At 45.1% G+C, this 27,929-nt stretch overlaps 1 long non-coding RNA gene across 2 annotated transcripts; it reads left to right on the top strand.

Annotated features, from left to right (window-relative positions):
• Positions 1-1,467: 1,467 nt before the first annotated feature.
• LOC107179290 lies at positions 1,468-27,258 on the top strand. 2 transcript variants are annotated; one of them, XR_006216493.1, is made up of 8 exons: positions 1,468-1,508; positions 2,460-2,616; positions 6,966-7,271; positions 7,690-8,053; positions 8,798-8,999; positions 10,477-10,688; positions 22,934-23,137; positions 26,360-27,258. It is a non-coding gene; the product is annotated as an uncharacterized LOC107179290 (long non-coding RNA). The 2 variants fall into 2 exon arrangements; XR_006216494.1 differs by lacking the exon at positions 6,966-7,271.
• Positions 27,259-27,929: the final 671 nt, after the last annotated feature.

Raw genomic sequence — 27,929 nt, 5'->3', positions numbered from 1 at the left:
ACACAAAGGAAATGAAGATATACATGTTTTAAACAAGTTAATAAATAATAAGGTAGAACTTGTGCGCATATGTTTAATACTATGCCCTAATAATAGAGATTATATCTTCTTTTCAAATGTAATGAACATGGATCATTTTGAAAACTTGATCATATATTCATCTTTATGGTCACACTAAATGAACCCGGGTCAAGTTTGGTAGACCTCTGCTTTTATTGCATGTGATGCATGTGCAGTGAAAACCCTTCTCACTTTAACACGTATCCCTGACCTTTTCCAGACACAGCATAACTAATATCTCCTTTTGAAGGTCAGCACGTGGGCAGCTTAACATACACCAGGCTTTCAGACACCTGTGTCTCAAGATCGGTGACTCCTTTAAGTCTCCAGATCTCCTGAAGGGGGGTCTGTTGCTCGTGCTCAGGCGGATCACTCGGTGTGCCCGTCAGCTGTGCCCTGCGGTCTGTGCTGTGGCCTGTGAGATGGATGGCAGCATCACATTGCCACTCAGCAAGGTCAGTGGCAAACATGGGAAACTACAGGGTGGTCGTACGTGAAATACGTGCAGAAAACAAAAGCTGAGCGTGGCTTCCGTAGCACAAATACAAAATGCCCCGAATGCTTTTCCCGCAGTGGTTTTGTCGTTCGCTGTATGGTCTGAATCCACAACTATTCATTCTGATATTTAGTAATTCCTTTTTGTTTGTTTGTTTGATAAATAAACACTGTGGGGAACAATACCCTTTTTTAAAAAGTACATGCTTAGTGAAACAAATTATTACTATCTTTTTGATTCTTGGGGAAGTTATAATGAACATGTAATTTACACTAAATTTTTGTGACATTCACCATCCAGCCAGGGACTGGCCACAAGAAAACCTGTGGACAAAACCTACTAAAGGACTGTCAGCATCTATTTCAGAAGTTAGTGGTTATTTTAAGAAGATTGTAGGGGCGCCTGGGTGGCTCAGTCGGTTAAGCGTCCAACATCATCAGCTCGGTGATGATCTCGCGGTTTGTGAGTTTGAGCCCCGCGTCAAGCTCTGTGCTGACAGCTTGGGAGCCTGGATCCTGCTTCAGATTCTGTATCCCGCCCTCTCTCTCTGCCCCTTCTCTGCTTGTACTCTCTCTTTCCCTCTCTGAAAAGTAAATAAAGATTAGAAAAGATTTTTTAAAAAGATCATACTTGAAGTTGGCTATTTAACATAAGTGGATACCAAAAATGTATTTATGTATCACTGTGAAGCAGTGCTGACTTTGTATTTAGATCAAATGTCTTTTTTCTTTTTTCTCTTTAAAAAATTTTTAACGTTTATTCATTTTTGAGAGACAGAGAGAGACGGAGTGCCAGCAGGGGAGGAGCAGAGACAGAGGGAGGCACAGAATCTGAAGCAGCTCCGGGCTCTGAGCTGTCGGCACAGAGCCCGACGCGGGGCTTGAACTCACTGACGGGACCACGAGATCATGACCTGAGCTGAAGTTGCAGGCTTACCGGACTAACCACCCAGGTGCCCCCAAATGTCTGTTTTTCTACATGAACTTTTGTATTTTCAGTAATGGTGCCCCCATTATTGGGTTCCAGCAGGACTGCTCAGCCTGTGCCTTGATAGTGGCCAGGAAAGTCCAGGACCTCCAGATGCAACATGCAGAGACAGTGGGTGATGCAAAATGAGGCCCTTTCTCAGAAAATAATTCAACCCGAAAAAGTAAGGGATATCTTGCATTGAATGTGGAAGATTTCCTGGCCAGAAATGAGAGGAAAGGGTTTCTAGCTGCTCCGGTAGAGACGTTACTCTTTCCTGTCCAGCAACCAAGGGCCGCTATGGCAGAGGCGTGTGGTCCTGTTTGCTTTTCTTATGTCGGTCTGCGGGGCTGCGGGCACCAGCAAGAGGCTGTATTCTCACCCTGGGGCTGGCTCTCAGTGAGAGAGGCACTGAGCCCCTGCTAGGTGACTCCTTCTTCCAGACACTGGATCTTGGCCTGGTTTGTTGGCTTTGCCCTCCCATGTACGTTCATGTCACATATTTCCAGATTTTTTTCAGAGGCAGCAAGGCAAAGCTCTTCCTGCTAAAACATGAAGGGAGGGGCTTTGCTGTATGAGAGCTAGTAACCATGAGGAAAAGGTTTTTGCTTTATAATTTTACTCAAAAAGAAACAAAAGACACCCCAAACAAACACAACCATACATGTTGCACACAAAACTGCAAAAAAATACTTTTTGTAGGATTAAGTCCTAATTCCTGTATCAGATGTGAGTTGGGGTTTCAACAACAGCTAATTCAAGGGAGGTTCAAGGCCGTACAAAAGGGAGCCTTCGTATTTTAGCACAGCCGCGAAAATACACATTTGCCTTTGAGCCCTCAGGAAACAAAGTCCGATCTGAAAGAAATTAGTCTCATGGTATTTCAGGCAGGAAGTTTAAAATAAACGTTCACTATTGTCTTCTTCTTCCTTTTCAGATTGGTTTTCCCTCCAAACTGTGCTTTGAATTCTGTTATCTCCAAGGTTGGAGCTGGAGCGGGAGTTGGGATTACAGAAAGTGTGGAGGAAGGCACAACTTTTCAGCTGGTGGATACGGTGTCAGCTCTGTGGGCTCAATAGAGTTCTCAAGGCCTTGTGAGTTTTGAAAACTGCCGTATTTCCTCTAATTTAAGACTCGCTCTATTTTTCTTACATGTCAAAATAAACAAAAAAATAAAAAAAAAAGAAATTGCCCCATCACGCAGAGCGAGTTAAAAAGTTTTCAAAGCTAGGGGGAATTGTTGTGACCGTTTCATGCATCATTAAAAAAAAAAAAAAAAAAAAAAAAGCCTGTTATTCAGAATTCAAAATCTGTAGAAAATTTCTAGTGACTTTCACTAGAAGCTATTTAATGTTTATCCTTAAAAAAAAAGGAAAAACGAAACTATAAGTTTAACCAAAGAGGAAATGCCAGTAAACCCCTAGGATTCTCCATGATGCCTTCAAATTATATTGTCAATTTTAAGTGTGCTAATGAGGCCAAACTCATTGCTGGCTGAAAAGCAGCCGGTCCCCACCAGGCTATGAAATAACTGGGGGTACAAAATGATTTGGAAGAATATTTAATCTCTGATTATGAAAGAAGCCAGAGTTAAGCTTTGGTAATTGTGAATGGTGTAGAGTCTGTGTCTAGAATCGTTTTTTTGTACATGGACATCCATTGTTCCAGCACCATTGGTTGAGAAGACCATGTCTTTTCTCCATTGTATCACTTTGCTCCTTTGTCAAAGATCAGTTGACAATACTGATGGGAGTCTGTTTCTGGGTTCTCTGTTCTGTTTCATTGGTCTGTTTGTTCTTTTGCCAATACCACACCCTCTTCATTACCGCAGCTTTGTGGGAAGACTTGAAATTAGATAGTGTCAATCTTCCAGCTTTGTTTTTCTCCTTCAATACTGTGTTGACTATTCTGGATAGTCTGTGTCACCTCTCCACGTAAACTTTAGAATCAGGTTATTGGTATCCACAAAATAACATGCTGGGATTTTAGTGGGATTGCATTGAATTTATAGATCAAGTTAGGAAGAACTGACATCTTGAAAATACTGAGTCTTTCCATCCGTGAACATAAGACATCTCCCCATTTATTATTTATTGAATTCTTCTCTAATACTCTTATCAGAGTTTTATAGTTTTCCTCATATAGATCTTATACATATTTTGTTAGATTTTTATTTCATTTTGGAGGGTGCTAATATAAATAGTGTTATGTTTTGGTTTTGTTTTTTTATTTGAGAGAGAGAGGATTTCCAGCAGGCTCCACACTCAGTGTGGAACCTGGTACAGAACTTGATCCCATGACCCTGAGATCATGACCTGAGCCGAAATCAAGAGCCAGATGCTCAATCAACTGTGCCACCCAGGAGCCCCAGTGTTAGGTTTTTACTTTCAAATTCCCCTGTTCATTGCTGGTATATAGGAAAACGATTGCAGCATATAATTGCACAGATGTGTGAACGCTAAAGTAATTTAAGAGTATATACAGTTAATTTAGCTCCCCAAGCTCTCCCTGTCTTTTTCCCTCCTCTCTTTCTTTCTAACTTCTTTATTTACTTCCTTCTTTCCTTTCTTTCTCCCACTGAAAGGCTTCTATTCAAGTGATAGAGCATCTTACAATCAGTAGCATCTCAGAATTGGGGAAATAGCACCTCGTGTTGCTTGATATGGGATGAAGGGATGGGGATGCCTTCAAACAGGTGGGATTATTGGCTCTCTTTAGAGAAGATACTGAAGAGATCAAATCACCATAAAAGAGTCAAGTGCAGATAAACATAAGCAAGGGCCGGGTTCCTTCCGCCTATTTGGAGCGGGTGGAGAAAGAGTGGCTCTTGGTTTTGTGAGCATGGCAAGTGGGTCAGATGGGCAGAAAGCAACTCTCAAAAGAAGGGAGGCAGTGAAATTTGAGCATTTAGAGATCAAGTACACAACCTTCCGTAGGGCCTTTGCATCTACTTGTTCCCTTTGACCAGGCCATTCTTCCCCTAGATAGCCTCATGGCTTTCTTCCTCATCTGCCATAAGTTTTTGCTTATACTTCAATTTCTCACTGAGGTTTTCTTTGACCACCACACTAACAATGACAAAGTCCTACTCCCTATATTCCCTAATGTCCTTCTCTGCATTTTCTCCCACAGCAGTGCAAGGAACAGAGAAAGAAACTGAAAGGACAGGGAGAAGGGGAAAGTGCGTCTCCCCTTATTTTTCAACAGGGAGAATTAAGCCTCTTTTTTTTTTTTTTTTAATTTTTTTTTTAACGTTTATTTATTTTTGAGACAAAGAGAGACAGAGCATGAACGGGGGAGGGCCAGAGAGAGAGGGAGACACAGAATCAGAAGCAGGCTCCAGGCCCTGAGCCATCAACCCAGAGCCCGACGCGGGGCTCGAACTCACGGACCGCGAGATCGTGACCTGAGCTGAAGTCGGACGCTTAACGGACTGAGCCACCCAGGCGCCCCAAGCCTCTTATTTTTAATTTGCTTGTGCTCTTAAATGCGCCAGAATCTAGAATAATGCATAGGGTAGAAACTCACTAAATATTTGTGGGATGAATGAGGGATCCTGGTGTGACTGTCGGAATGCTTCATCTATGAGTTCAAGCCCCAATTACAAATTGTGTTCCATGTAAACATAGTTCCAAGGGATGTGAATAGGCATTTCCCCCCTTGTTCGGCATTTGTTCCGTGTCATTTTTTTGCTTTATCCTCATTTAAAAGAAATGATCGTGACATAACTTATATGCAGTAAAATTAACCTTTTAGGTGCATTCAACTCTGTGAGTTTTGACGAACGCACAGTTGTATAGTCATTGCCCCTACTGTGATGTAAAATATTTCCTTCACTCCAAAAACTTCCCTCTTGTCCGTTTCTAGTAAACCTTTCCCCTACTCCCAGACTTTGGTGGCCACTTGGCAGCTTTCTACTCTGACAAGTTTTGCCCATTCCAGGATGTCACATGAATGGTATTATACAATATGTAGCCTTTTGAGTCTGGCTTCTTTCCCTTCATACAATGTACTTGACATTCAACCATATGGCTGCATGTGTCAGTAGTTTATTCTTTTTTGCTGTGGAGCAGTATTCCCTTGTATGAATGTATCTGTTTGTTCACCCATTCATTCATTAACTGTGGAGGGGAGGAAACACACTTTTTCCTCTACCCTCTGAGGTTCAGTGGCTGGAGCCCTGCAAACTGAACTGACAAAAGACAAATTGACAGGAGAAAAAAAGGTTTATTTCATATGTGCATAAGAAGGGCTTCACAGAAATCAAAACCCCACAGGAGCCTGGGTGGCTCAGTTGGTCAAATGTCTACTTCTGCGCGGGTCATGATCTCCCGGTTCGTGGGTTCGAGCCCCGCATCAGGCTGACAGCTCAGAGTCTGGAGCCTTCTTCAGATTCAGTAGTCTCTTTCTCTCTGCCCCTCCCCCACTCGCAGTCTGTCTGTCTGTCTCTCTCTCTTTCTCTCTCACTCACTCAAAAATAAATAAACGTTAGAAAAAAAATGAAATTAAAACCCTAAAGAGGCAGGCAGACCTTAAAGCTTATCCACCATTTTAGCAAAAGGGCAATAAATTTGCAGAGCTATAATAAGAAAAACGGAAAGGGTTTGAGCTTCTAGGGTGGTAAATTGTGGGAAGGTAAATATATAGGGAAACTAATGGAAGATAAGGTTTATTTAGTAAAGGCTGTTTGTGTAGGTCCTTTCCATCTGCTTTGTGGCCATAAAACTCCCCCAGGAGAGGGCATTTACGGCAGCCCTCATTTCTCAGAAGTTTCCGTTCTTAATCAGATAGGGGAGGCTCTGAGAAGGCCTGTTTCTTCATCCTTTGATTCTCAATTGGCTGTAGCTCCAAATCATCTTTACCCCAAAGTGGCATATTTTGGGGTGGCATATTCTGGTCCCCTTCCGAGGACATTTGCTCTGATTCCTGTTGTGGGTGATGATGAATGAAATGCTTTGAGCATTTGTGTCCTAGTTTGCTGTGAATGTAAGTTTTGTTTTTTCCCCACTTGGATCAATACCTCGGAGCGAGATTTCTGGCTGTATGGTAAGCGTACATACGGCCTGAACGTGAGGACAAAGAGAGGGTGGCCATCCACAAGCCAGGAAGAAAGCTTTCACCACAAACCGACCGTGCCCCCAGAACTGTGAGAAAATACATTTCTGTTGTTTAAGTCACCCGGCCTATGGAAGTTTCTTATGGTAGCCCAAGCTAAGACAGTATGTATTTGACTTTATTTTTCAAAATTGCCCAACTGTTTCCCAAAGCTGTGGCACCATTTTGCACCCTGACCAGCAGTATTACAAAAGTCTCATCTGCTCTGCATTCTCACTAGTACTTAGTATTGCCAGTTTTTTTAAAAAGTCATTCTAATAGGGTGTATGTTTTAAATTTTCACTTCCCTATTTACTAACGATGTTGAACATCTTTTCATGTTTAACAGGGTTTTCAACCAAGTGGAACAGATTTTCTTTCTTTACTGCAGGACTGCACTCAGTCTTACTAGATTAATGCACCATGTGAACTGCCTAATGGGAAGATTGCTGGGACTATGATTTTGACTTGACTGGAACTCTTATCTCATGGTCAAGATTGCAAGGCTAGGATTCCAGCGAGAATATTTTAGCAAATGCTGGCCTGAGTATATGGTCAAGTACACACTCTTTTGTGGAGCATTTAATCTGTTTGCAACCAACTCATTCAGTCTTACTTCCCTTTGGTCCCTATTCCCAAGAGAAACATTTTTGAGGTATCAGTTATTCTACCTCCAAGCCTTTGCTCATGTCATTCTACCTGCTTGAAATGCCTTCCCCCCTTCCCTTCTTCTCCCTGAACTCACCCAGCTTTGCCCATCTGGCTCACGCCCACAGGGAGCTTTCCTGCCCACAGTGATCTTTCTCAGACCTCCCGATGACTGGGCCACTCATGGGGACTCTTGATCTCATCCTGCCTAGCTTTTTTCTATATTTTCCCCAAAGTTGCTCTGCTCTGCTTTTGTAATGGGATAGTTAGTGGAAGGCTCTGATATCCTAGACTTTTTAAAAAGTCCCCTGATGCGTTGAGCTGTGTGCATAGCTCCTGCTTATAAACCCCTGTTGAATTCAGCTAAAGTAAATTAATAGCCATTTATATCAGCTCACTTAAATGTTAACTCTCCACTTATCCAGGCACCAAGAACAAAGGTCGGAAAGAGAAGTTTGTTCACAGTTCCTGACTGAACAGGGAGAAGACATTTAATGGAAACATGAACCTCATGCCTGGGTCTCCTGGAACTTGTAGCTGAACCTAGGAGTTTGTGGCCAAGCCTACCAACCACATCCCCCAACGATTTCTTCTCTTTTGGCACGTTGGTCATGGAGTTGGGAGAGGAGAGCACCCAGTCCGTTCTTATCTTTAAAGAGAGAAGAAACAGCGAAGTCTGTGACATTCAGGTTTCTGTGCCCTCTCTCCTCTCGCTGGTCATCTTGCCCAGCTCAGCAGACTGTGCATACCCAGCTCACTAGCCAGAGAACTGGCTAGCTCAGGCAGCTGGTGAGTCAAGAGTGTGCTCAAGTGTGGTTGTCGAGAGTGGTACAGCCCATCTCCCACATCTTAGCCTTTTCTGAGCACCTTAGCCCTGTGGTAGCATCAGACTGGGTGGCACAAATGGGCGTGCAGCCAGGAATCAGTCGGTGGGAACACGACTTGCACAGTTCTGCGGTGACCACACCCTGTAGCTTTCTGTCCTTTGTCCTTTCAATAAACATAGATGGAGTATCTACTATATATCGGGCACTAGGGATTCGGGGATACGGGTATGAATGTAACATGATCCTTGACCCAAGGAACTTCTAGTTTTCATGGGAGACAAGCATATAAATGAAACCTTCCAACAGACCCCTAGATGTAAGCCCTAATTCCTAGCCTGTGCTACTGACGGTGGTAGGAGTTGGGATAGAGATCCTACTAGAAGTCACAGATTTGCATTGCTCTGACTCCCACCCACAGAAGTCTAGGCGTTTCTCGGGTCTTCCATAAGGTTATGAAGACCTCTTGGCTGCCACAGTGCAACACAGGTCTTCTTCCTCTGTCTGCCCATGCTCACTGAGGTCAGCTGTCCTGGATCCGGTGACATGTAGATATGAATGCCCGCCCAAGGCACCCTGCACTGCAGATACTGGCTGAAGGCACTATATACATGTCCCCTCCCACTTCTGTGACAGGAGACATGCCAACCACTCTGGCCAACTGCCCAAGCCCCCCATGACGATTCTCTACTCAAACCTGTTTCAACAGTAACTTCAAGTGGGCCTGAGTCCTCTTCACCCCAACTTGAACTCCATTCTGTTAACAACACTCCAGAGCTGTACTTCTTAACGTATAAGTCAAACTACAGTGGCGTTTGGGCTGCCCTAGTGCCTGCAACACTCCTGAACATTGGAAACATGCATCGACTTCCTCCAGGTGGATGCAGCCCCATGCAAGTGTGCATGGCTCGGTAAGTGAAGGACAGCTTGGGTTTCAACCCCAACTCACCCCCTTGGCTGGTTGTCCTTGGCAGGACACAACCTAGCCAAGGGACGATCCTGATGACATGGCCCCTGGCTGTATTATTGCAAGACACTGGCTGTCTTCACAGTTGTTTGCTGGACATTCATGGCCATTTCCCGAGGTTTTGTCTGACTTGAACTCAAGGGTAGGTCTCTTGGGGACTGTTTCCCGAGGTTCAGTCTGACCTGAATTCAGTCTGACCTGAATTCAAGGGTAGGTCTCTCGGGGTCTTCCATCTTGACCTTCTGGTCACATGGCAATTGACCCTTCCGAGAGTGGCATATCTACTGGGTGCACCTGGCCTTTTCTGGAGACTGCTCCTGCTACCAGCTTGAGGGAGGGGATGCCACTCTGTTCTGTACTCTGCCTACCAACTGCATGTGCCTGGATTTTCATTAATTCCTCATGGCATCACTGAGACAACCTTATAGCATTTAACAAGTTTTCACTCAAGTTTCAAAGATAAAGGAAGAAACATACATATGTGGTTGATGAAATATACATGTATACACACACACACACACACACACACATATATGTATATATATCCCCGGGGAGATATATATATATATATATATATATATATATATATATATATATATATCTCCTCTGCCCCAGAGCTGGAAAGAGTGAGTGAGAGAGAGAGAGAGAATGATATACATACTGATATAGATTTCCCTGGAATGAATTTACAAATATTGTATAAACTAATATCTGCACTGGGGTTTCTTACCAGACCACTGACCTGCTGTCTTCATGGCTTATGGCCAGGGGCAGCTCATCCCTACTGCCAGAAATCCCTGGGGCACCTCCATCCTCAAACTCAGCCCAAACCGAGCCATGGCTTCAGAGAGGAGGAAGTTGTATCCCTTCATCCCAATCCCAGGTCCTTATTTCCTGTCCCAGAATTTATTTTTTGCCAGGATGATTAACAGTTGGAATGTTACACCCTTTAGGAGAACCACACCCCCACCTACTCGTGTGGCTAACAGGTTAACCACACAAAGAAGTGACGTCAATATATTTTTTATAGTTTGGTTTCCAAAGGCTAGGGATACAGGTTTATCTGTGGGCTTTTTGTGACAAAACACTTAACAGAGATCTCAGTGAAACAAGACTGTAAGTTGTTAATGACTATAGTCTCGACAGAACCCATGAGGACTGAGCTACAGGAGATCTTCAGACAGAGCTAATATAGCTCCTGTAGGTTCCAAATGGGAAATGATGGGCAAATTCTTAGAGCTCAAAAGAAGTGACTTTTGGTTCGATGAAATTATGTATTACTTCATATGGCGGATGGTAGACTTGGAGGGACTTTGGCAGGTGAACAATGTCAGGTAAGAAAGGGCTATGTGTAAAAAATAAGCAACCTCTGAATACATACACAAACCCCCCCCTTTTTTTTTTTTCTTGCTACTCTCAAGGATTCCTGAGATGCTTTGGTGGAATAGAAACTTCAAAGTGATGCCAAGCAAGGTCCTATAGTTTCTCGGGTGACCTGTTGCACAACCGTGCTAGAAAACTTCAAATCTGTTATTCAGAGAACTGATAGAGAGAGAGCCTGTCTTTGGAAGCAAAGACCTGGGTCTGAATCTGGACTCAGCCACTTACTACCTCTGTGTTCTTGGTGATAAAGGTAATTCTTTTTTTTTCCCCCCCTTTTCTTTAAAAAAATTTTTTTTTAATGTTTATTTATTTTTGAGAGAGAGTGTGAGCAGGGGAGGGGCAGAGAGAGAGGGAGACACAGAATCCAAAGCAGGCTCCAGGCTCTGAGCTGTCAGCACAGAGCCTGATGAGGGGCTCCAACTCACAAACCCTGAGATCATGACCTGAGCCGAAGTTGGACGCTTAACCGACTGAGCCACCCAGGTGCCCCGTTTTTCTTCCTTTTCAATGATAAAGGTAATTCTTATATCGGGACCTGCAAAATCGAGGCTTTCGCAGTGGCATGGCCCACCACACAAATCGAAACCTAAGTGTGTAGCACTTAAGGGAAATGTGTCACTGTCACAGAAACCTAGCATATGCCAGTCACAATCACCCAACTCAGCTCTGCCTTACCTTAGCCTAGAAAATAGGAACTTTGAGCTTTATAAGGAAGTCCCCACCCTCTTGGCCATTGATTCTCTGAGTTGCCGTTTCTTATGCTCTAAAAAATCTGCTCTTGCCCCAACTCCCTCAGGAAGAGTGCTTTTTTACTGCTTGAGAAGCGCTGTCCTCCCCCAATGCATGGGTCGTTTCTCCGTGAATAAAGGACATCAAAGTCATTGCACGGTTTTATTTTTGTCATTTGACATTGGGAAAATCACTTAACCTCTCTGAATTTCAATTTCATCCTCTATAGCGTGGGCATGAGAATTCTTTCGTCCACAAACTCTCAGGGTATTGTCAACATTCAGTGAGACACTACCTGGAGGGCCTGACGCATTGTGAATACTCAATAAATGGTTACATGGTATGAACTCATTTCTACTGTAAGTTCCTAAAGCTTGAGTTACAAATAAAATGTGACAAAATATGCATGCATTTTCACATGTGAGTGTTTTCACTTGAAGCAACTGAAACAATTCTAGGGAGTTCATGATCTCGATCTCTTTATTTATTGTATATGAAGAGGCATGTGGCAGGGGTCCTTCACATAACTCCATCCCACCGCTGTCCCCATAAGTGGTTACAGATCTTAAGCGGGTGGCACTGGGGTTCACTGAGAAATACCCAGATCATTCCCTCAAACCTTGTGAAGTTACTTTTGTCAACAAATGTCAGCTTTGGGATTTTCCTTCTAAAAGCTCATTCTCGTCTTCCTGGGAATTCTTAACTAGCTCCTTTGAGATCCAGTAGAAGCAAGGAAACCAATTGCTTAGGAAGAGATAAACTATCTGAAGTGCATACACCTTTGCAAAACTCAGCCATTGTGCTCAGCTCAGCACTTTTTTTTTTTTCAGGATTTGAGGGGCCAATCTACCTAGTCAAATGCTATACAAAAGACCTTTTTTCTGGAATCAACTTCCAGCAAGGGATTAGCACCAGTTCTGAGATTCCATCTGTCTTGTTTACATTCCTTGTGCGATTTCAGAACATCGTGTTCCCTTTCTTGTAATTGCACAACAAAAGCACTGCCACAGGGCCCTGGAATGTCTTTCCGCTCCATGTCAGGATTTCCTTCTGGCTGGCATTCTTTGCAGACAGCTCTGGGACCTCCAGGTGGGCTGGTTCAGAGAAGAGAACTTGGGCTTTAGAGACAGACAGACAAACCTCCAGTTCTGCTGCTGCCATTCGTGACGTATTCACTGAACCTTCCTTCTGTAAAATGGAGATAGTAACATTTTAGCCTTGTAGGATCCTTGTGGAGATTGAATAAGACGATGTGTGTAAATCATCCAGCACAGGGCCTGGCAATCTTAGGTACTGCGATAAGTGATGTCATTATTTTAATTCTGGTGCCAAGGGACCTTGCAGCATTCATTTCTTTCTTGTGCCCAGCATCAAAATGCTCTACCTTTGCCTGACTTCTCCAAAGGAACACACACACCTGTCCCACTGGAGAAGGTGTTAAGTGATGCAGATTCTTGGCTTCGCTATCTTTTAAAATATTCTGTGGCTGGGCAAAAAGGCTCTCTTGGTGACCCGCTGGTCACTGTTTAAATCAGTGCTGCTTTTGTAACATCGCTGGAGACAGAGGAGGGACACCTGACTGTTGACTGGGAAGCAGACACGTGAAGGGCCTTGTACTGATGTCCACCTGAACACGATGATCCAGAACAGCTGTGGTGTCTCGGCAGCTCGCCCTTTGCAAGGTTGGAAAGGAGTGGGTGTGGCCACAGGTCCTACGCTCTCGTTGTGCACGGTTATGGGCCAGGAACGCTCACTTGGCAATGAATACATTGTCACCGAACTTGCTGTACGTGGGGGCTACTCTGTCAAGGTGAAGGCCCCAGGCAGGCCCCCAAGCAGTCTGAGAAGCCTTATGAGGGTGAGTCTTGCCATGGAGCGGGGAGTGGGCTGGTGTTTGCCTGGTGTGTGCAGAGCATTTGCTCTTGGCTGGTGGTGAGCACCTCATGGCGTGATAGTGGGGGGCTGGCCGTCGTCATCACACTGCATGGTGGAGGGAGGACGCATTTAAATTTTTTTTAATATTCACTTATTATTTTGAGAGAGAGAGAGACAGAATGCAAGTGGGGAGGGGGAGAGAGAGAAGGAGACACAGAATCTGAAGCAGGCTCCAGGCTCTGAGCTGTCAGCACAGAGCCCGATGCGGGGCTCGAACTCACGAACCACGAGATCACAACCTGAGCCAAAGTTCAGACGCTTAACCGACTGAGCCACCCAGGCGCCCCTGAACACATTTTAGAGGTACATAGTTCTGGAGTTGAATTTCAGCTCAGCCACTCATCATTTGCTTTGAACAACCTACTTAACCTTGCCCAGGTACCTCCTTTTAAAACAAAACCAATGTCTACTTTACAGAATGATTGTTACTATTATAGAAGTCCTGGACTTTGTACAGTGCCTAGTACAATGGGATCACAGTCCATGATAGTTTACATTGCCGTTACTTTAAAAATAATTTAGATCTACATAGAAGGAGGGTGATGGGCCCGCACAGCAGGCCGGTTTATTATGCAAATGAATAGGGTTTTATACAGGCTCGCTTGCCCCAGGCGTTACATTATTAGTAGCTGCTTACAAAAGAATAAGAGAATTTATTACTAAGTGAAATCCTGGCCAAGGCCTAATCTCACAGCAAATATGTTTTTTCTTTTTTTAATGTTTTATTTATTTCTGAGACAGAGAGAGACAGAGCATTAGCAGGGGAGGGGCAGAGAGAGAGGGAGACACAGAATCCGAAGCAGGCTCCAGGCTCTGAGCTGTCAGCACAGACCCTGATCCAAGGCTCGAACCCACAAACTGTGAGATCATGACCTGAGCCAAAGTTGGACGCTTAACCGACTGAGCCACCCAGGCACCCCACAGCAAATCTTCTGGATGCCCAGTGCTGGCTTCTTAAAGTTGGCCTGCAGGCACCCGCCATGCTAATGTGTCTATCTGTCATTAAGGATGGAAGGAACACTCTCCTTCACAAGGCCTCCCATATATGGTCCTCCTCCAACCCCTTGGGTGAAGGAACATGGAAAATATGAAAGGTCATAGCACCGCTGTGCTGAGCGCAAGTCAGGCCAGCACAACCTCATCCATCTGTGCTATGTCGTCATGGGAGGGACCGTCTGCCAGCTCCATAGCACTTCTCCAAACTAAATATAATGCAGACCAAGGCAGCAAAGCATGGGTCTGTTGTGACTGGACTTCAAATAATAGTGTGTGGCACTACCCCATAGGCTTGGGGATGGGTAGCATCCACGGTGTAAATGAGATGGGTGGAGAAGTGTTGGTTGTTCACCAAAGAACTATGCCCCTTTCTGTGTTGCTGGGAAGCGGATGGTCAGCCAGGGATAGCATCGCCCAGAAACATTTGCATCTAATTTGAGCCATGTGATGAGCTCTGGCCATCAGGATGTGGGCAAAAGTCATGTAAACACATCTAAGCCTGGCCTATAAAAATGAGGCGCTTTGCTCCCTGTGTTCTGTATGTTGGTTGGATGTCTGTGCCATGGACAGCGCTGTGAGCCATGTGTTGAGGACACTCATGCGTTTGCTGTCTCAGCTGGGGTCCCCAGAGGGCTGTGCAGAGTGGAGCCTTGCATCAGTCGGACTCTACATGAGTGGGACATAACTTTCATAAGTAAAATTGTATATTTTATATAAATCAATAATACTATTTTGTGGGTTTATGTGTAATAACAGCCAGCACCATGTTAACTAATACAAGATGATCTGTAATTGACTTTTTCCAGAATGTCACCATAGGTAAACTGGAGATTTGACTAGTGATCAGATAATTGAGGATGTTGGGCAGGTGATTACACTAAGAAAGACTGAAGTCCCTTAAACCAATACTCAGTTCATGATTACACCTTTTAGGACAAGAAGAAGAAAGCCTGATATTTAAAATACACGTCTGGAGCCTCAAGTAGACCTGTAATGCATAATAAATCACAGCTAATACGGAAGGAAACATCCATTTACTACAGACTTTAAAAAGTTCTTTCTTGGAATTTCTTTATCCAAACAAAGAGTTATGGAATTTCCTGCTCAGTAATCATTGATTGATTGATTGATTGAAACATCCAAGAACTTCATATTCCCATCCTGGTCCATGCAAAATTATTCAGTTGTCTTAAGCAAAGAAAAAGAATAGTCCTAATAGTAATTTCTTGGATTCCTAAATGTCTTAACAATATCGATTGACGTCTACTTAACTGTCAAGACGTTACAAAGTCTACCAAGTTTTATTTTTCATTTCAGCCGTTCCCCGTATAATGAATGGGTCCCGTGTTTGGACAACTCACTTTCACTTCAGCAACTTCTGTGGGGATTATTCTCCTTTCCTTTATGAGCCTGTCACAGAGATTCCTTGGACTGGGAAGTTTGCCCAGCCCCTCACATGTCAGCCACAGAAGGCAAAACTCACTTCCCTTTTCTTCCCAGCAACAATTACTCTGTCCAAGCTTCAGGAAGTCCTGTGCACCGTCAGCTGTGGTGTGTGTGTGTGTGTGTGTGACCCACAATGTGGCATAAAAAAGACATATATAAGAAACAACAGAAAGGACTATTACCGCGACTGCCTGGAAATCCCTAACCTGTCTGAGATGTGTCCTTTGCTGTTTTCCTCCCACAGGGGCCCCTCCTGCCTAAGTTGGGTGGTGGTCTTCCCTAGAGCAGGAAGGCAGTGTACCCAGGGGTCCTGGGGAGGGAGTTGTGCCTATTTTCAGCAGTCTGTAGGCACCCAAATTCTGCTTACTTTTCTCTTCTAGAGAAGTGATAGACTCCCCCCAAATATCTTTTCTTGCTTCAAGTCAAAAAACTGTCTTAGAAGTGATGCTCATAATGTTTTTCTCTCATCCAGCACTGGAGAATCCACTGACACTGCCCTAGTTTTCCTGGGCATTCGTCTATCTGATGACTTCATGGCTGTGGTCATAACTCTGAATCAGGATACCCCTGATTACTTACTGTTGTAAGTTCAGTGAAAATACCTATACAGTTCATACCTGGTACCCCAGCTACTGTTGCTGCATAAGAAGTCACCCCCAAAGTTTAGTGGCTTAAAACAACTTTATTATTATGCTTATGGATTGTGTGGTTTTGGAATCGAGATAGTGGGAATGGCTGTTCCATAATGTTGGGGGCCTAGACAGTCTTGGCTGAGTGAGAGCCAGGCCAGCACGACCTCATCCGTCTGTGCCGTCATCATGGGAGGGACCATCTCCCAGCTCCATAGCACTTAGGGTTGTTCCATAATGTCTGGAGTGACATGAAATTGGGGGACAAAGTGATCTGAGGACTCCTTCCACTCACATATCTGGTCCCTGATTTGGGATGAGATATTTGAAGATGAGCACTGTGGACTGAGCACCCATCCAGGGCCTCTCCATGTGGTGTGGTTTCCACACAGCACGGCAGCCTCAGGGTGGCTGGACTGCTAACATGGAGGTTCAGGGCTCAAAGCTTAAGTGCTTCCGTGGCAAGACGAAAGCTCGATGAATGCCTTTGTGATCTGGAAGTCATGCAGCACCGTTTCCACTGCCTTCTATCAGTGGCAGTCAAGCCACAACCCTGCCCAGACTCAAATGAAACAGAATTAGACTTTGTGCCTTGACAGGTTATTGGCAAGGTTCCGGAAGGGCCTGGATGGAAGATGTTGTGATCTTCTTATCTTGGGAAAATACAGGCAGCCACAGTGGATTCTGCTTTTAGAGGTTTGTGTGGATTTGTGTTGCAGAATTTGAAGCCACACGTGTTCGGTGCTCTGCACTTTGCAAACAAAGTGCCCTAGGGGTCCCGGAGTGGGAAAAATCTTTACTTATCGAGATGAGTCTGGTTGCGTTTTAGCTAAACCCGGAAAGATGAAGCAGACCAGAGGGGACACTAGGCAGAGGAGATCGTGCTTTTAGATACAGGGAGATGGGAAGTACAGGGAAATGTGACTATATCCTAAGACTACAATATTGGAGAGGGGCTCTGGGGCAGATGGAGAGAAACTTGACATGTCCATGGAACCGTGATTTGTCTCAGCAGCTGACTGACAAAGCGAAAGACCGGAGGAACTGCTTATATCAGTCCCTCCTGCCCTCCCCTTCCCTCCAAGAGTCTCTACATTTTAACATTTTATTTGTAGTGCTTTCAATAAAATGTGTACTCCTTGCTCTTGGGATATATTTAAGCATAAACATACTTTGATATCTTTAAGGATCTCATTTTTTTAATTTGAGAGAGAGAGAGAGAGCATGAGAGTGTGCCAAGTAGGGGTGGGGGGCAAAGGGAGGGAGGGAAAGAGAGAGAGAGAGAGAGAGAGAGAGAGAGAGAGAGAGAGAGAGAGAGAAAGAATATCTTAAGCAGGCTCCTTGCTCAGCACAGAGCCCAATGTGCTCGCACCTACAATCCTGGGACCAGGACTTGAGTGGAAATCAAGAGTTGGATGCTCAACCGACTAAGCCACCCAGGTGCCCCTTGGGTTCTAATGTCTATGCTACATCTTTGCACACTTTATCTTGCCCCCACTCACTTCAGTTTTCCCCAAGACCTTATTCAAAATGTGGAGAGAATGGACCCACTTGGACTCTCTTTCTCCTTGGTTGTCTGCTCCTTTAATTCCAGCTCTCTCCTTGCTCCGTAAAACTGCGCTTGATCCTGTCTTGCACTTATTCTTATCTTTAGATATATGTGTTATTCATGTTTTTAAAAGCCTGGATGCTGACCAGTCATCTTGAACATCTTGCAAGGCAAAGTTATTGAAAATTGGGGCAGTAGTTAATCACCTTTGTATCCCAGCAGGAAGGTAGGAAAGATGCCGTAGTTGGGTCAACTCAACCCATGCCTGAGAGTACACCTGGGTGTTATTCAAATCAAGAGTGAGGAAGGAAAGTTAATTTAAAAATAGCCTATGTGTATCTGAATTGGGCAATTGCTGTGGGGAATAAAAAGACAAAGAGGCATTCAAGGAAGCGCGAACACACAGAAGGGTAACAGAGTGGTAGCAGAATCATGGCGTCCCTAAAAGGTCCACACCCTAATCCTTGGAAACTGTGCATGTGTTCCTTTACACAACAAAAGAATGTGTAGATATGATAAAATCAAAGCTCTGAGATGGGAAGTTAGCCTGGATTATCCAGCTTGGCCCAGTGTAATCACATGGGGCCTTTATGTGAAAGAGGGAGGCAAGGAAGTCAGTTATGCAATATGAGAATTGACTGGCCAATGTTGGCTATGAACCAAGAAATGAAAACAGGTTCTAGAAGCTGAAAAAGGCAAAAGGGAACAGAGCTCTGCCTCATCTTGATTTTAGTTCAGTAAGTAAGACCTGTTTTGGACTTCTCCTCTTCAGACCATGAGATAAGATATTTGTGTGTTTTTTTTTTTTAAGCCACTGATCTTGTGGTAATTTGTTACAGCAGCAATAGAAACTAATACAAACAGCAAAGTTAAATGAGACACAAATCCAGAAAATGGTGCCATGATGGGTCAGTAGCCAGAAATTGTCAAATATTGGGTTTTCTACTATAATGTGATATATGTATCCTGCCCTACTAAAACAACAACAACAACAAACAACAACAACAACAAATGCTTCTGTCTGTAAAATCAAGCATGAAAAGTAACTGGGCTCTAAGTGAAAGTTATGATTGTGGCAAATCACTCAAAGCTTATGGAGTTTAGAATCAGAGCACTACTAAAACAATAACAACACCAATAAAAATACTGGTACAGTTAATCTCTGCTGGCATGGCATTTACCTCTTGCTTTCTCCTTGAGAATGGAACGTTCATAGGGCAGTTGTTTCTGATAGTGATCTGCTTCATGAAAATTAAAAGTACAATCTTGGGACGCCTGGGGGGCTCAGTTGGTGGAGTGTCCAACTTCAGCTTAGGTCGTGATCTCATGATCTCATGGTTTGTGAGCTCGAGCCCCGCATCTGGCTTACTGCTATTAAGCGCAGAGCCAGCTCCAGATCTTCTGTCCCTCTCTCTTCCCCTCCCCCGCTCATGCTGTTTCTCCCTCAAAAATAAAATAAACATTTTTTTTTTAAAGTACAATCCTGAGATAGCCTTCTTGGTCAATCATTTCTTTTTAAGCACTGGAGGAAATGTCTCTGCAAATTCTTCATTTCCACTTACAACTTCCCTAGACATATTGGAAAGTCCAATTTCTTGAAGTTATGAAACCAGTTCCTACTTGCACTAATGGGAGACGCTTTGGCGAGATGCTCGGAGTCTCAGATTTTCTTCGAGTTTTCATTTGGTGCTAAAACTTTCTATTTAACTCTGAAACCCTTGCTGATCATTGCTTCCAAATGGTGATCTGCTTGGAATAATTGAGCAAAAGCAGACTGTAATTGGTGGAAACAGTGAGCGCTAGGAATTTAAATGAAGGTGGCAGTGTGGTGGCAAAGGCCTCCTGCTGGTGGCCTTGAGCAGAGCCTTGAGAATGGGTAAGACTGTGGAGGGTATGGAGTAACTTCCAGGCGGAGCGAAGAACAATGGCGGCACCATCCAACCTGGGGTGTGCCTGGTGAACTGTGTTTGGCTCCAGTACCAGCGGCTGGCACAGTCACGATGGCTGCAGGTGGCAGACCTCCTATCCTCGGGGTTGTTTCTCATGGTCTTGGACTGCAGGCACCAAGAAGCTTCTCTCAAGGAGGCAGTGCCACCCCTACGCTCCCGCATACGTACACTGTGACTTCCTCACGTATCCTTCAAGCTGTCTCGCCCCTGTAACTCCCCCTTCACGTCAGCCTCCTGTGATTTTGTGGCCCTGGAACTCTTAGAGGGAAAAAAAATGTACAAGAGCAGGTTCTAGACATGCACGCTTTTCCAACTTTTCCAGCACAAGGTCCTTCCACAATTTCAGTGCCTCTGCCTATCACAGATATCATTGAGAGAAAAAGCCTCACCAACAAAGTCACCATAGGGTGGGGAGGTGGCCTTCAAATGCACACCCCACGGACAGATATTAGAACCTCCTGTATATTAATGTGTACGATGAATTTGTACCCATTTCTCAGCCTGAGCCACTCTTACCCCACGTCTGTTCTTCATCCTCCCTGACCTGTGGGGTCGGTCCCCACTCCTCCACCTCCTCCTCCTGCCCACATTCCTCTCGGTGCCTCTTTCCCCGCTTTGCCCTTCAAATGCATCCTCTAAATTGGAAGATGACAGTTGCGCTCGGAAGGGCCCCGGGCTCCTCACTGTGCACCCTAGAAGATCTTTGTGTGGTGCTTCTGTCCTTGCCAGTTGCCAGATCTGTCCTGTTTGTGCTACTGGACTTGGGGCTGGCCTTATCCTTTGTTCCAAAAGAGCGTGCATTCATCACAGCTTTTCTAGAGTCTCTCCTGCCTGTTTGCCTGCTGTTCGTTCAGAAGTAACTCAGTGATGGCTTAATGTCTGGGCCGCACAGCATGCCCAGTCAGAGAAGAAATAAGTCCTTAAGGGCATTCAAAAGAGAGCCACAAGGACAACCGGGGGAAACTGAGGCCACACAACCCGGAAAAGAAGGCAGGCCGCTGGGGGACTTGTAAATGTGACTTAGAGGGGGTGCTCTGTCACGATCACAAGATTCAGAAAGAGACTGGAGGATGAGCTATGTGTGTGCAACTTTTTCCAGTCACGTATTCAAGAAATAATAATGAAAAATGAGTTCTGCGCAATGGATTAGTAAGTGCCGATAAGGCACGGATTGAATATGTAAGTGAATTGGATTTAAATTACGCATTAAGGAGCTCTTTCGAGGGCAATTATCAGTCCTCCTTGGGAAGACTTTAAAAAGAGGATCGATTAAACTAGGTTTAAATGGGGACTGTGGAAAGCAAGAGGAGGAAAGGGTTATGGAGGGAGCTTTCTCGGTGCAGCGCCCTCAGCCCCGCCCGCCCGTGAGCAGCACCTGCAGGTGTAAATATTTGCCTGCCCCTTGTTCAGCAAATCCTTGTCCGGCCACACCCACCTGCTTCCAAGGGGGCCCATGATAAACTGGTGCAGTGACAATGATATTGGCCTTGGTGTTCTAAAAGAGGCACATGAAGTAGTGTGGACCTTGGCCTTCAATTAACATCACAGAGAAATGAACTCCCATCATCCCACTGGATTAGCAACATGATCAGGTGTTTTTTTTCCACCTACTATATTCCAGGACAATGCTCCAGGGAAAAGTCTAGAGAGTCAGCACTAGCTCAGTACAGTACCCGGCGCGGGGGGGGCGGGGGGGGGGGAGCACTGGAGGAAAAAGAAAAGGACTTACATGTTTTTCAAAACTGCTGCCAAAAGATAAGGTTGTTTATGCAACTCGTAACACTGATCAGGGGAGGACTGCGAAACCAGGATGGAAAGAACTTCGGTCGGCTGATAAATACACAATTCACATCAGCCAGGCAGGGAGAAGGGTTGAGTAAGGTCTTCGTGTACCAAGAGTCAAGGAGCAGTACCTTGAAGGCATATCTGGGGCGAGGTATCTTACTTCATTTGTATGGAGTGATGATTTGGAGTCTACATTCAGAAAAACAATTTTTCTAACGGAGCACCAGGCCACAGACACAGGCCTCTTAACAGACCCAGATGGTCAGTGGATTAAAATGATGACTTCCCATGTCCTGGGTGCCAGATGGCTCTCCTATTGGCCTCACACTGACCTCTAGGTAGCAGAACCTTACCATCAGGGAGCAGGCATTGGGGAGGAATTGAGGCCAACTGGGGTGTTATAAAAGGAGTCGGTCATCTGTGAGTCCTGGCTATTACCGGGAAGTGATCTAAAAAAATGAAAATAGATATGCATATCAGAAGTCAGAACAGACCTTTTACTGAAAGGCAATCTGGAGAAGTCCATTGACTTCAAGGGATTAAAACCCCATTGATCTCTGGGTGGAGACACTGAAATTTCCTCCTGGGCTCTGAGTGTGACCAGACCGCGCCTTTGGACCTCTGTCTGGTGGGCAGGCTCCAGTGGAGGAAGCCTTACTTGGATCCTTTTGTGGAAGAACAGAGACTTTGATGAATGCTTCTTTGGCAATGACAAGCTTTTTGCACCTATCATTAGAGTCAGGAGGCAAGTTCCAAAACCCTTCTCAAGTGGAACTTGAGGAGATCCAAGGACGTGTCATAAAGCCTGGGGAATTTACCACTAGGCACAAGGACATAGCCACAACATAGGGGAGTATGGATGTGGGACTCCAATCCAGCCATGGGCAGAGTTCTCATCAGAGGGCACTCCACCGGCTATGCTGAGGCAGCTCTCCCAGGATGATCCCAGCTCAGAGGAGATGGTCTAAGGTGTCCGTGTGACGATTAATGACATTGGATCTTTCTCCAATGTCAGTGTGGGAATCATGAGACTTCAGATTAAGATTTAAATGTTGGCCGAAGGCTTCTGTGTGAATTATATTTTTAAGTTGTGACTTCCTTCCTGTATGTTGTGGCCGGTGCATAAACTGGAGGAGGGACAGGTGGTGTCACTCTACCGGAGACGTTTCTCCAGATTTCTGGGTGGATTCTTGAGTCAACAGAAATCGGACGGTGCTGAGAAGTAAGGTAGCCCCTTCGAGTATGAGCTCCTGGTCCCAGAGACAGAGTATTGAGCACATGGATCCATCCATCCATTCCTATTTGGAGCTGAAGACTCAGGAACAGTAGGAGAGGTAATTTCTGCAACAGGGTTTGCTGTTCCACAGCTGAAAGAGGAAGTAAAATTGAAGGCAGGCAGGCAGCATTTTGAAAATACTATGGAGTTCACTGAGAGTTAACAAAGTAATCTGTCTTTATTTTATTTTTTTCCCCAAAGCAATCTGTCTTTGAAACCTCCTAAGAAATTGTCGCTGGGGATGCATCTTTTCAGACTCTTGGGATGGTCTGTCATGTAGCTGCTGTGAAATGGAAGAATTTCTCCAGCACCATTATTGCTTTTTCAGTCACCTGCTGGAAAGACATGTGGAGGATGTGACATACCAAAAGCAGTACCAAACTCCTTGCCAAGAGGAAATCCCTGGTTAGTTGCTTCCCCGTAATGCTTTTTCATAAAATGGTGTTTAAACCATCTTTCTATAGACGATGTTGTCTCAAATAGCTTGTTCTGTGACCAGATCATCTCGTTTTCTTTCCCTCGTCTCTCTATTTCTGAGTTCTGTCTGGCTTTAAATGTGTAAACCTTTCGACCACTGAGATCATTCTCAGAACTGGGTTAGGAGGACAAAGTGTTGAGATAGAAGGAAATTTTAGCCAGCAATTTCCCAATAGCACAAGATTTCCTTTTCCTCCTTTTTTTTCTTCTTCACAGGGGAGCGGGGTATGTGGGGTGAGGACATGCCAAGCTGCCTAGGCAGGAAATACTGTCCCGTGACACCAAATTTAAAAGGAAGAGATTTTTGAAAAATGGCAACATATTTTAGTTTACTTCTTTCGTTTTGCTCAATGCCACTGACTTCTTCATGCTTTGTAGCTGTTCAAAATGTTGCTTGCAACTCCCAAAGTGAGCCCCATGAAACTGACTTGAGTGGCTATGCTTTTCCTAAAATGCTGGGGCTTTTTTTTTTTTTTTTTTTTTAAGGTTAATGTGTTTTTTCAGTTGGTCAGAAGATATTTAGAGACCATCCCCTGGGTGCACAGTGATGTCATGGGTCTTCAGGGATAGCAATTAAAGAACAGGCTTAGGTTCTGCCCAGCTGTATTTACAGCCTTATGAAGGGGGAGGCCTTGTGTAGAATGAAAGGCCCTACTCCTAGAGCTGGTAGGTTGGGATGTAGGCAGCGAAAGTGGCAGGGAAGGGGCCCCGCTGTGGGGGAGATCAGCAGAAACATTCGTCTGGGATCCCAAATTCAAAATTATACTGGGTTCTGGCAAAAAATAAAAGGAAGTGGCCCAGGTAGTGTGCGCCACTGAGAGACGCTGGCAGGGAAGAGGGGACATGAGGGGTAAGGCAACTGTGATGCGTGCGTGGTCATTCCAGACCTGGGCTCTCCCCTCTCCTGTTTCCACACACATCTGTCCACACCAGTCATCCACCCCCAGTCCTCTTCCACACTGCGCTCTCTCTAAAGAGAGAGGCTGTTTGTCATGGAAACAGTATGGCTTTGGAATAAGCCAGACCTGGGTTTGAGTCTTCTGTGTATTGTTACAATGTTAGACTTTATTTATGATCCTTCCCTGTAAAATGGGCGCACCAATACCTACCATTCAGGGTACTTGGGAAGACTAAAATACATAATGTGCGTGTCAAACACACAGCACGGTGCCTGGCACACGACAAACGCTCAGTGGAGGCTTGTTCCTCAGGCTCCTTAGGGGGAGCCAGTCACAGGGATTTGTTCACATTTCTGTGTGGGTGGAACAGACAGGGCATTGAATCTGGCTCTGCTGCTCCCCAGCTGTGAGGTCCCCCAAGCTCCCCGCTTCCCAAAAAGAACATGATATTAGAAGGTCATTGTCAGGATTGGAAAGAGAAAACAGTAGAGCTGGTTTCCATCTTTAAACTTCTTTGTAATGTGCCATCCGTACACCCCGAAATGCCCCATGTGCAGCTGTACCCCTGACATTGCCTTAGCTGGACCCCCTTCGGGAGCCCCAGCCAGGGATCTAAGCTGCCTCGAGGTCCCAGGGACGGCCACTTCCAAAACAAGCCTTGCTTCACTTTCCATTTTTACAACTGCCTTCACTGTTCAGTGTGACCTGATTTTACCTGAGAAGCCAATTCCAGCGTCAGGATAGAGTTCCCCTGAGCTCCGACCAAGCCTCATTTGTCAGAGTGTCTTCTGCCCTATCACACTTGTCCTACCCGTCTCCTTTCCAGGGCTGGTCTTGCAGGCAGCAGCTTGATTTGTGCCCATGAAGGGAAAACCGGGCTCAATAAACCTAAGAGAAAATCCAATAGTCTAAAGAAGTCTGTGCTCAGGTGTCCAGGGGAAATGACCTTGTTTCATAAGGGACAGTTATTGCTAGCTCATTAGCATTATTGTGCATCCAGACTTCATGTGTGCAGGAGAGGAGAAATAATTTCCCTCTACCTTTCTGAGTTCTTAGCCGAGACCTCTGTGATAGCAGACAGATTAGCAAGAGAAAAACAGATGTTCATTAACATGTATACCTCCTGTATATACCTGTATATACTAATATAATGTATATGTGTCTGCATTTACATGTATACTTATGTGTGTGGGAGATACTCAGGGACAAATGAACAACTCAAGTGAGTTAGGATTTGGGTTTAAAAGCCATCTTAATAGAGAAAGGGGAAGGAGAATATAGGCCTTTCAGGAGAGAGGAAATGATTTTTAGGAAAGAAAAATGGGCCCTTGGAAGAATAGATGGGTGGTGTGACAGTTTGTGACAAAGTTAGTTTGGGTGCAGGGTTGACTTCTAGGCTCCTTTCCTGTGACAATAGTCAGTTCTCTCAGGTTGATGAGACTCACAGGAGGGGATTTATGACAACTGAGTTCCTCTTGGAGTATCTGCCTTTAGGCAGATGAGGGGAGTTCAGAGAAAGCCTCTCCCCGTATTTGCTTACAGCTCAAAATAATCAATATACAGAAGCACTGGGGCGCCTGGGTGGCTCAGTTGGCTAAGTGTCTGACTTCAGCTCAGGTCATGATCTCACAGTTTGTGGGTTCGAGCCCTGCATCAGGCTCTGTGCTGACAGCTCAGAGCCTGGAGCCTGCTTCACATTCTGTGTCTCCCTCTCTCTCTGCCCTTCCTCTGCTCACACTCTGTCTCTCTCTGTGTCAAATATAAATAAACATTAAAAAAATAATAAAAAATGTAAAGAAAAACTCACTGAAGCAGCATATTTGGGGGTGCTATGTCATATTTTGGGGTGGCACATTCTGTTGCCCTTCATGTGCGATCACTGATAAAAGATGACAGTTTTGAAGAGAAAACCAGGAGCACCTTTGGGACCCGTTGAAGGCAAAATAAGGGCTCTGCTGTCCCTTCGCATAAGCGGTCCCATACAATGTACACAGGCATCGGGTATTTAATGAAACGCTCTCAAGTGGGTAGGAGGCAGGAGACTAGGAAGATTTCCCTGGTATCTTGCACAGTGAGTGTGAAATGCAAGTTTTTGCCAGTGTTTACACATCCCCTGCCAAAGCCCAAGGAGGAACGGAGTAAATGGCCGCGAGGGAGAGGGGTTTGATTATCAGATGGTTAAACGTGGCATGATAGCGTTCTACGAGAAGTTTTGAAACAAGTCAACATATGTTCCCTTTGCTTCCCACAGACCCGAACAGAAAACATCTGGAGGTACACACAGCGGCGCTACGTGAAACATCTGTGTGTGACTCACACGCTGGGCTGCTTGCTCTTTGCCGGCTCTTGACTCCATTCCCACCCTTCCCGCCTTTCTCCAGAGGGACCGAAAGCCTGTGAACTACACTTCCCAGACTCCCCAGCGGGCTGGCTTCCACTTAGCTTCTACCCGTGGGGCAGAGAGCAGTGGGAGGCTGCAAGGGAGGTGGGAGAAAAAGCCAATTTTTCTTCCATGTCTGCTGAAGGCTTTGGCAACAGCAGGTGAATGTGGGTTTGTGCTCAGGTGGTAGAGTTTCAACAGCAGTGGGGCAGGGGGGCTTCTGCAGCCTCTGCAGGGCAGAGTTCCCGAGCTCTGGCTCTGGCTCAGGCAGCAGCAGCAGTGACAGGCAACCCTGGGTGGGAGTTCAGCCTCCTGGCTTCCTGAAAGATGGCCCGACAAGAGCAGTGGAGCAGTGGGTATACCAGCAGCCTCAGCAGCAGAGCGGCTGCGGATTCTGGATCACACCATTTTTTCTTGGGCTCATTCAGCCTTGGGATGGTAGTCGCTTCCTGCTGTTACTGATCTCTGAATGATCTCAGCTTCCTTTTCATTTTCCTCCAGCCCTTCACATGTTGTGAACCGCCCCTCTGTTTGAAATTCCTATAGTAGTTTCTGTCCTGCTGACTGGACACTGACCGACGTAGACACATATAAACTAAACACAAACATTGAAGGCAAACCAAACTACCGTTTCACTGTGTTTAATCCCCTATTCCACCTGTATTTTGGAATTTACAGAAAGGAAAGGATAGGCAGCACTTTACCCCCCAAATTTAGCAAAATTCAGTTCCTGCCGTATGTCCTGCAGGTTCCACCAAGCCGGAAAAGAAGTTACACAAGTATTTTATCGTTTGTATTTATTTTAATGTTTATTTATTTTGAGAGAGAGTGTGCACGAGTGTGGGAAGGGGCAGACAGAGAAGGAGAATCCTAAGCAGGCTCTGCGCTGTGAGCACAGAGCCAGATTCGGGGCTCGATCTCGTGTACTGTGAGATCGTGACCTGAGCTGAAACCAAGAGTCGGGTGCTCAACCAACTGAGCCACCCATTTGCCCCAACACAAGTATTTTATTTTAATTTTTATTTTTTAAAAAAATTTTTAATGTTTGTTTATTTTTGAGAGAGACAGAGAGAGAGACAGACAGATAGAGCATGAGCAGGGGAGGGGCAGAGAGAGAGGGAGACACAGAATCCGAAACAAACAGGCTCCAGGCTCTGAGCTGTCAGCACAGAGCCCAACACAGGGCTCAAACCCACGAACTCATGAACTGTGAGATCATGACCTGAGCTGAAGTCGGACGCTCAGCCAACTGAGCCACCCAGGCACCCCAACAACAACAAGTATTTTAAAAGAAGAAATTTTCCTTGAGGGAGGCCTGTCTCTGACCTTAGTCTTTTTTAAAAAAATGTTTTTTAGTGTTCATTTATTTTTGAGAGAGAGAGAGAGAGAGAGAGAGAGAGAGAGAGAGAGAGAATGCAATTGGGGGATGGACAGAGAGAGA

Source organism: Panthera tigris, chromosome B1 (assembly GCF_018350195.1).
Source record: "Panthera tigris isolate Pti1 chromosome B1, P.tigris_Pti1_mat1.1, whole genome shotgun sequence".
Lineage (NCBI taxonomy): Eukaryota > Metazoa > Chordata > Mammalia > Carnivora > Felidae > Panthera > Panthera tigris.
The sequence above is the reverse complement of the archived record's forward strand: the minus strand, read 5'-3'. Positions and strand labels throughout refer to the sequence as shown.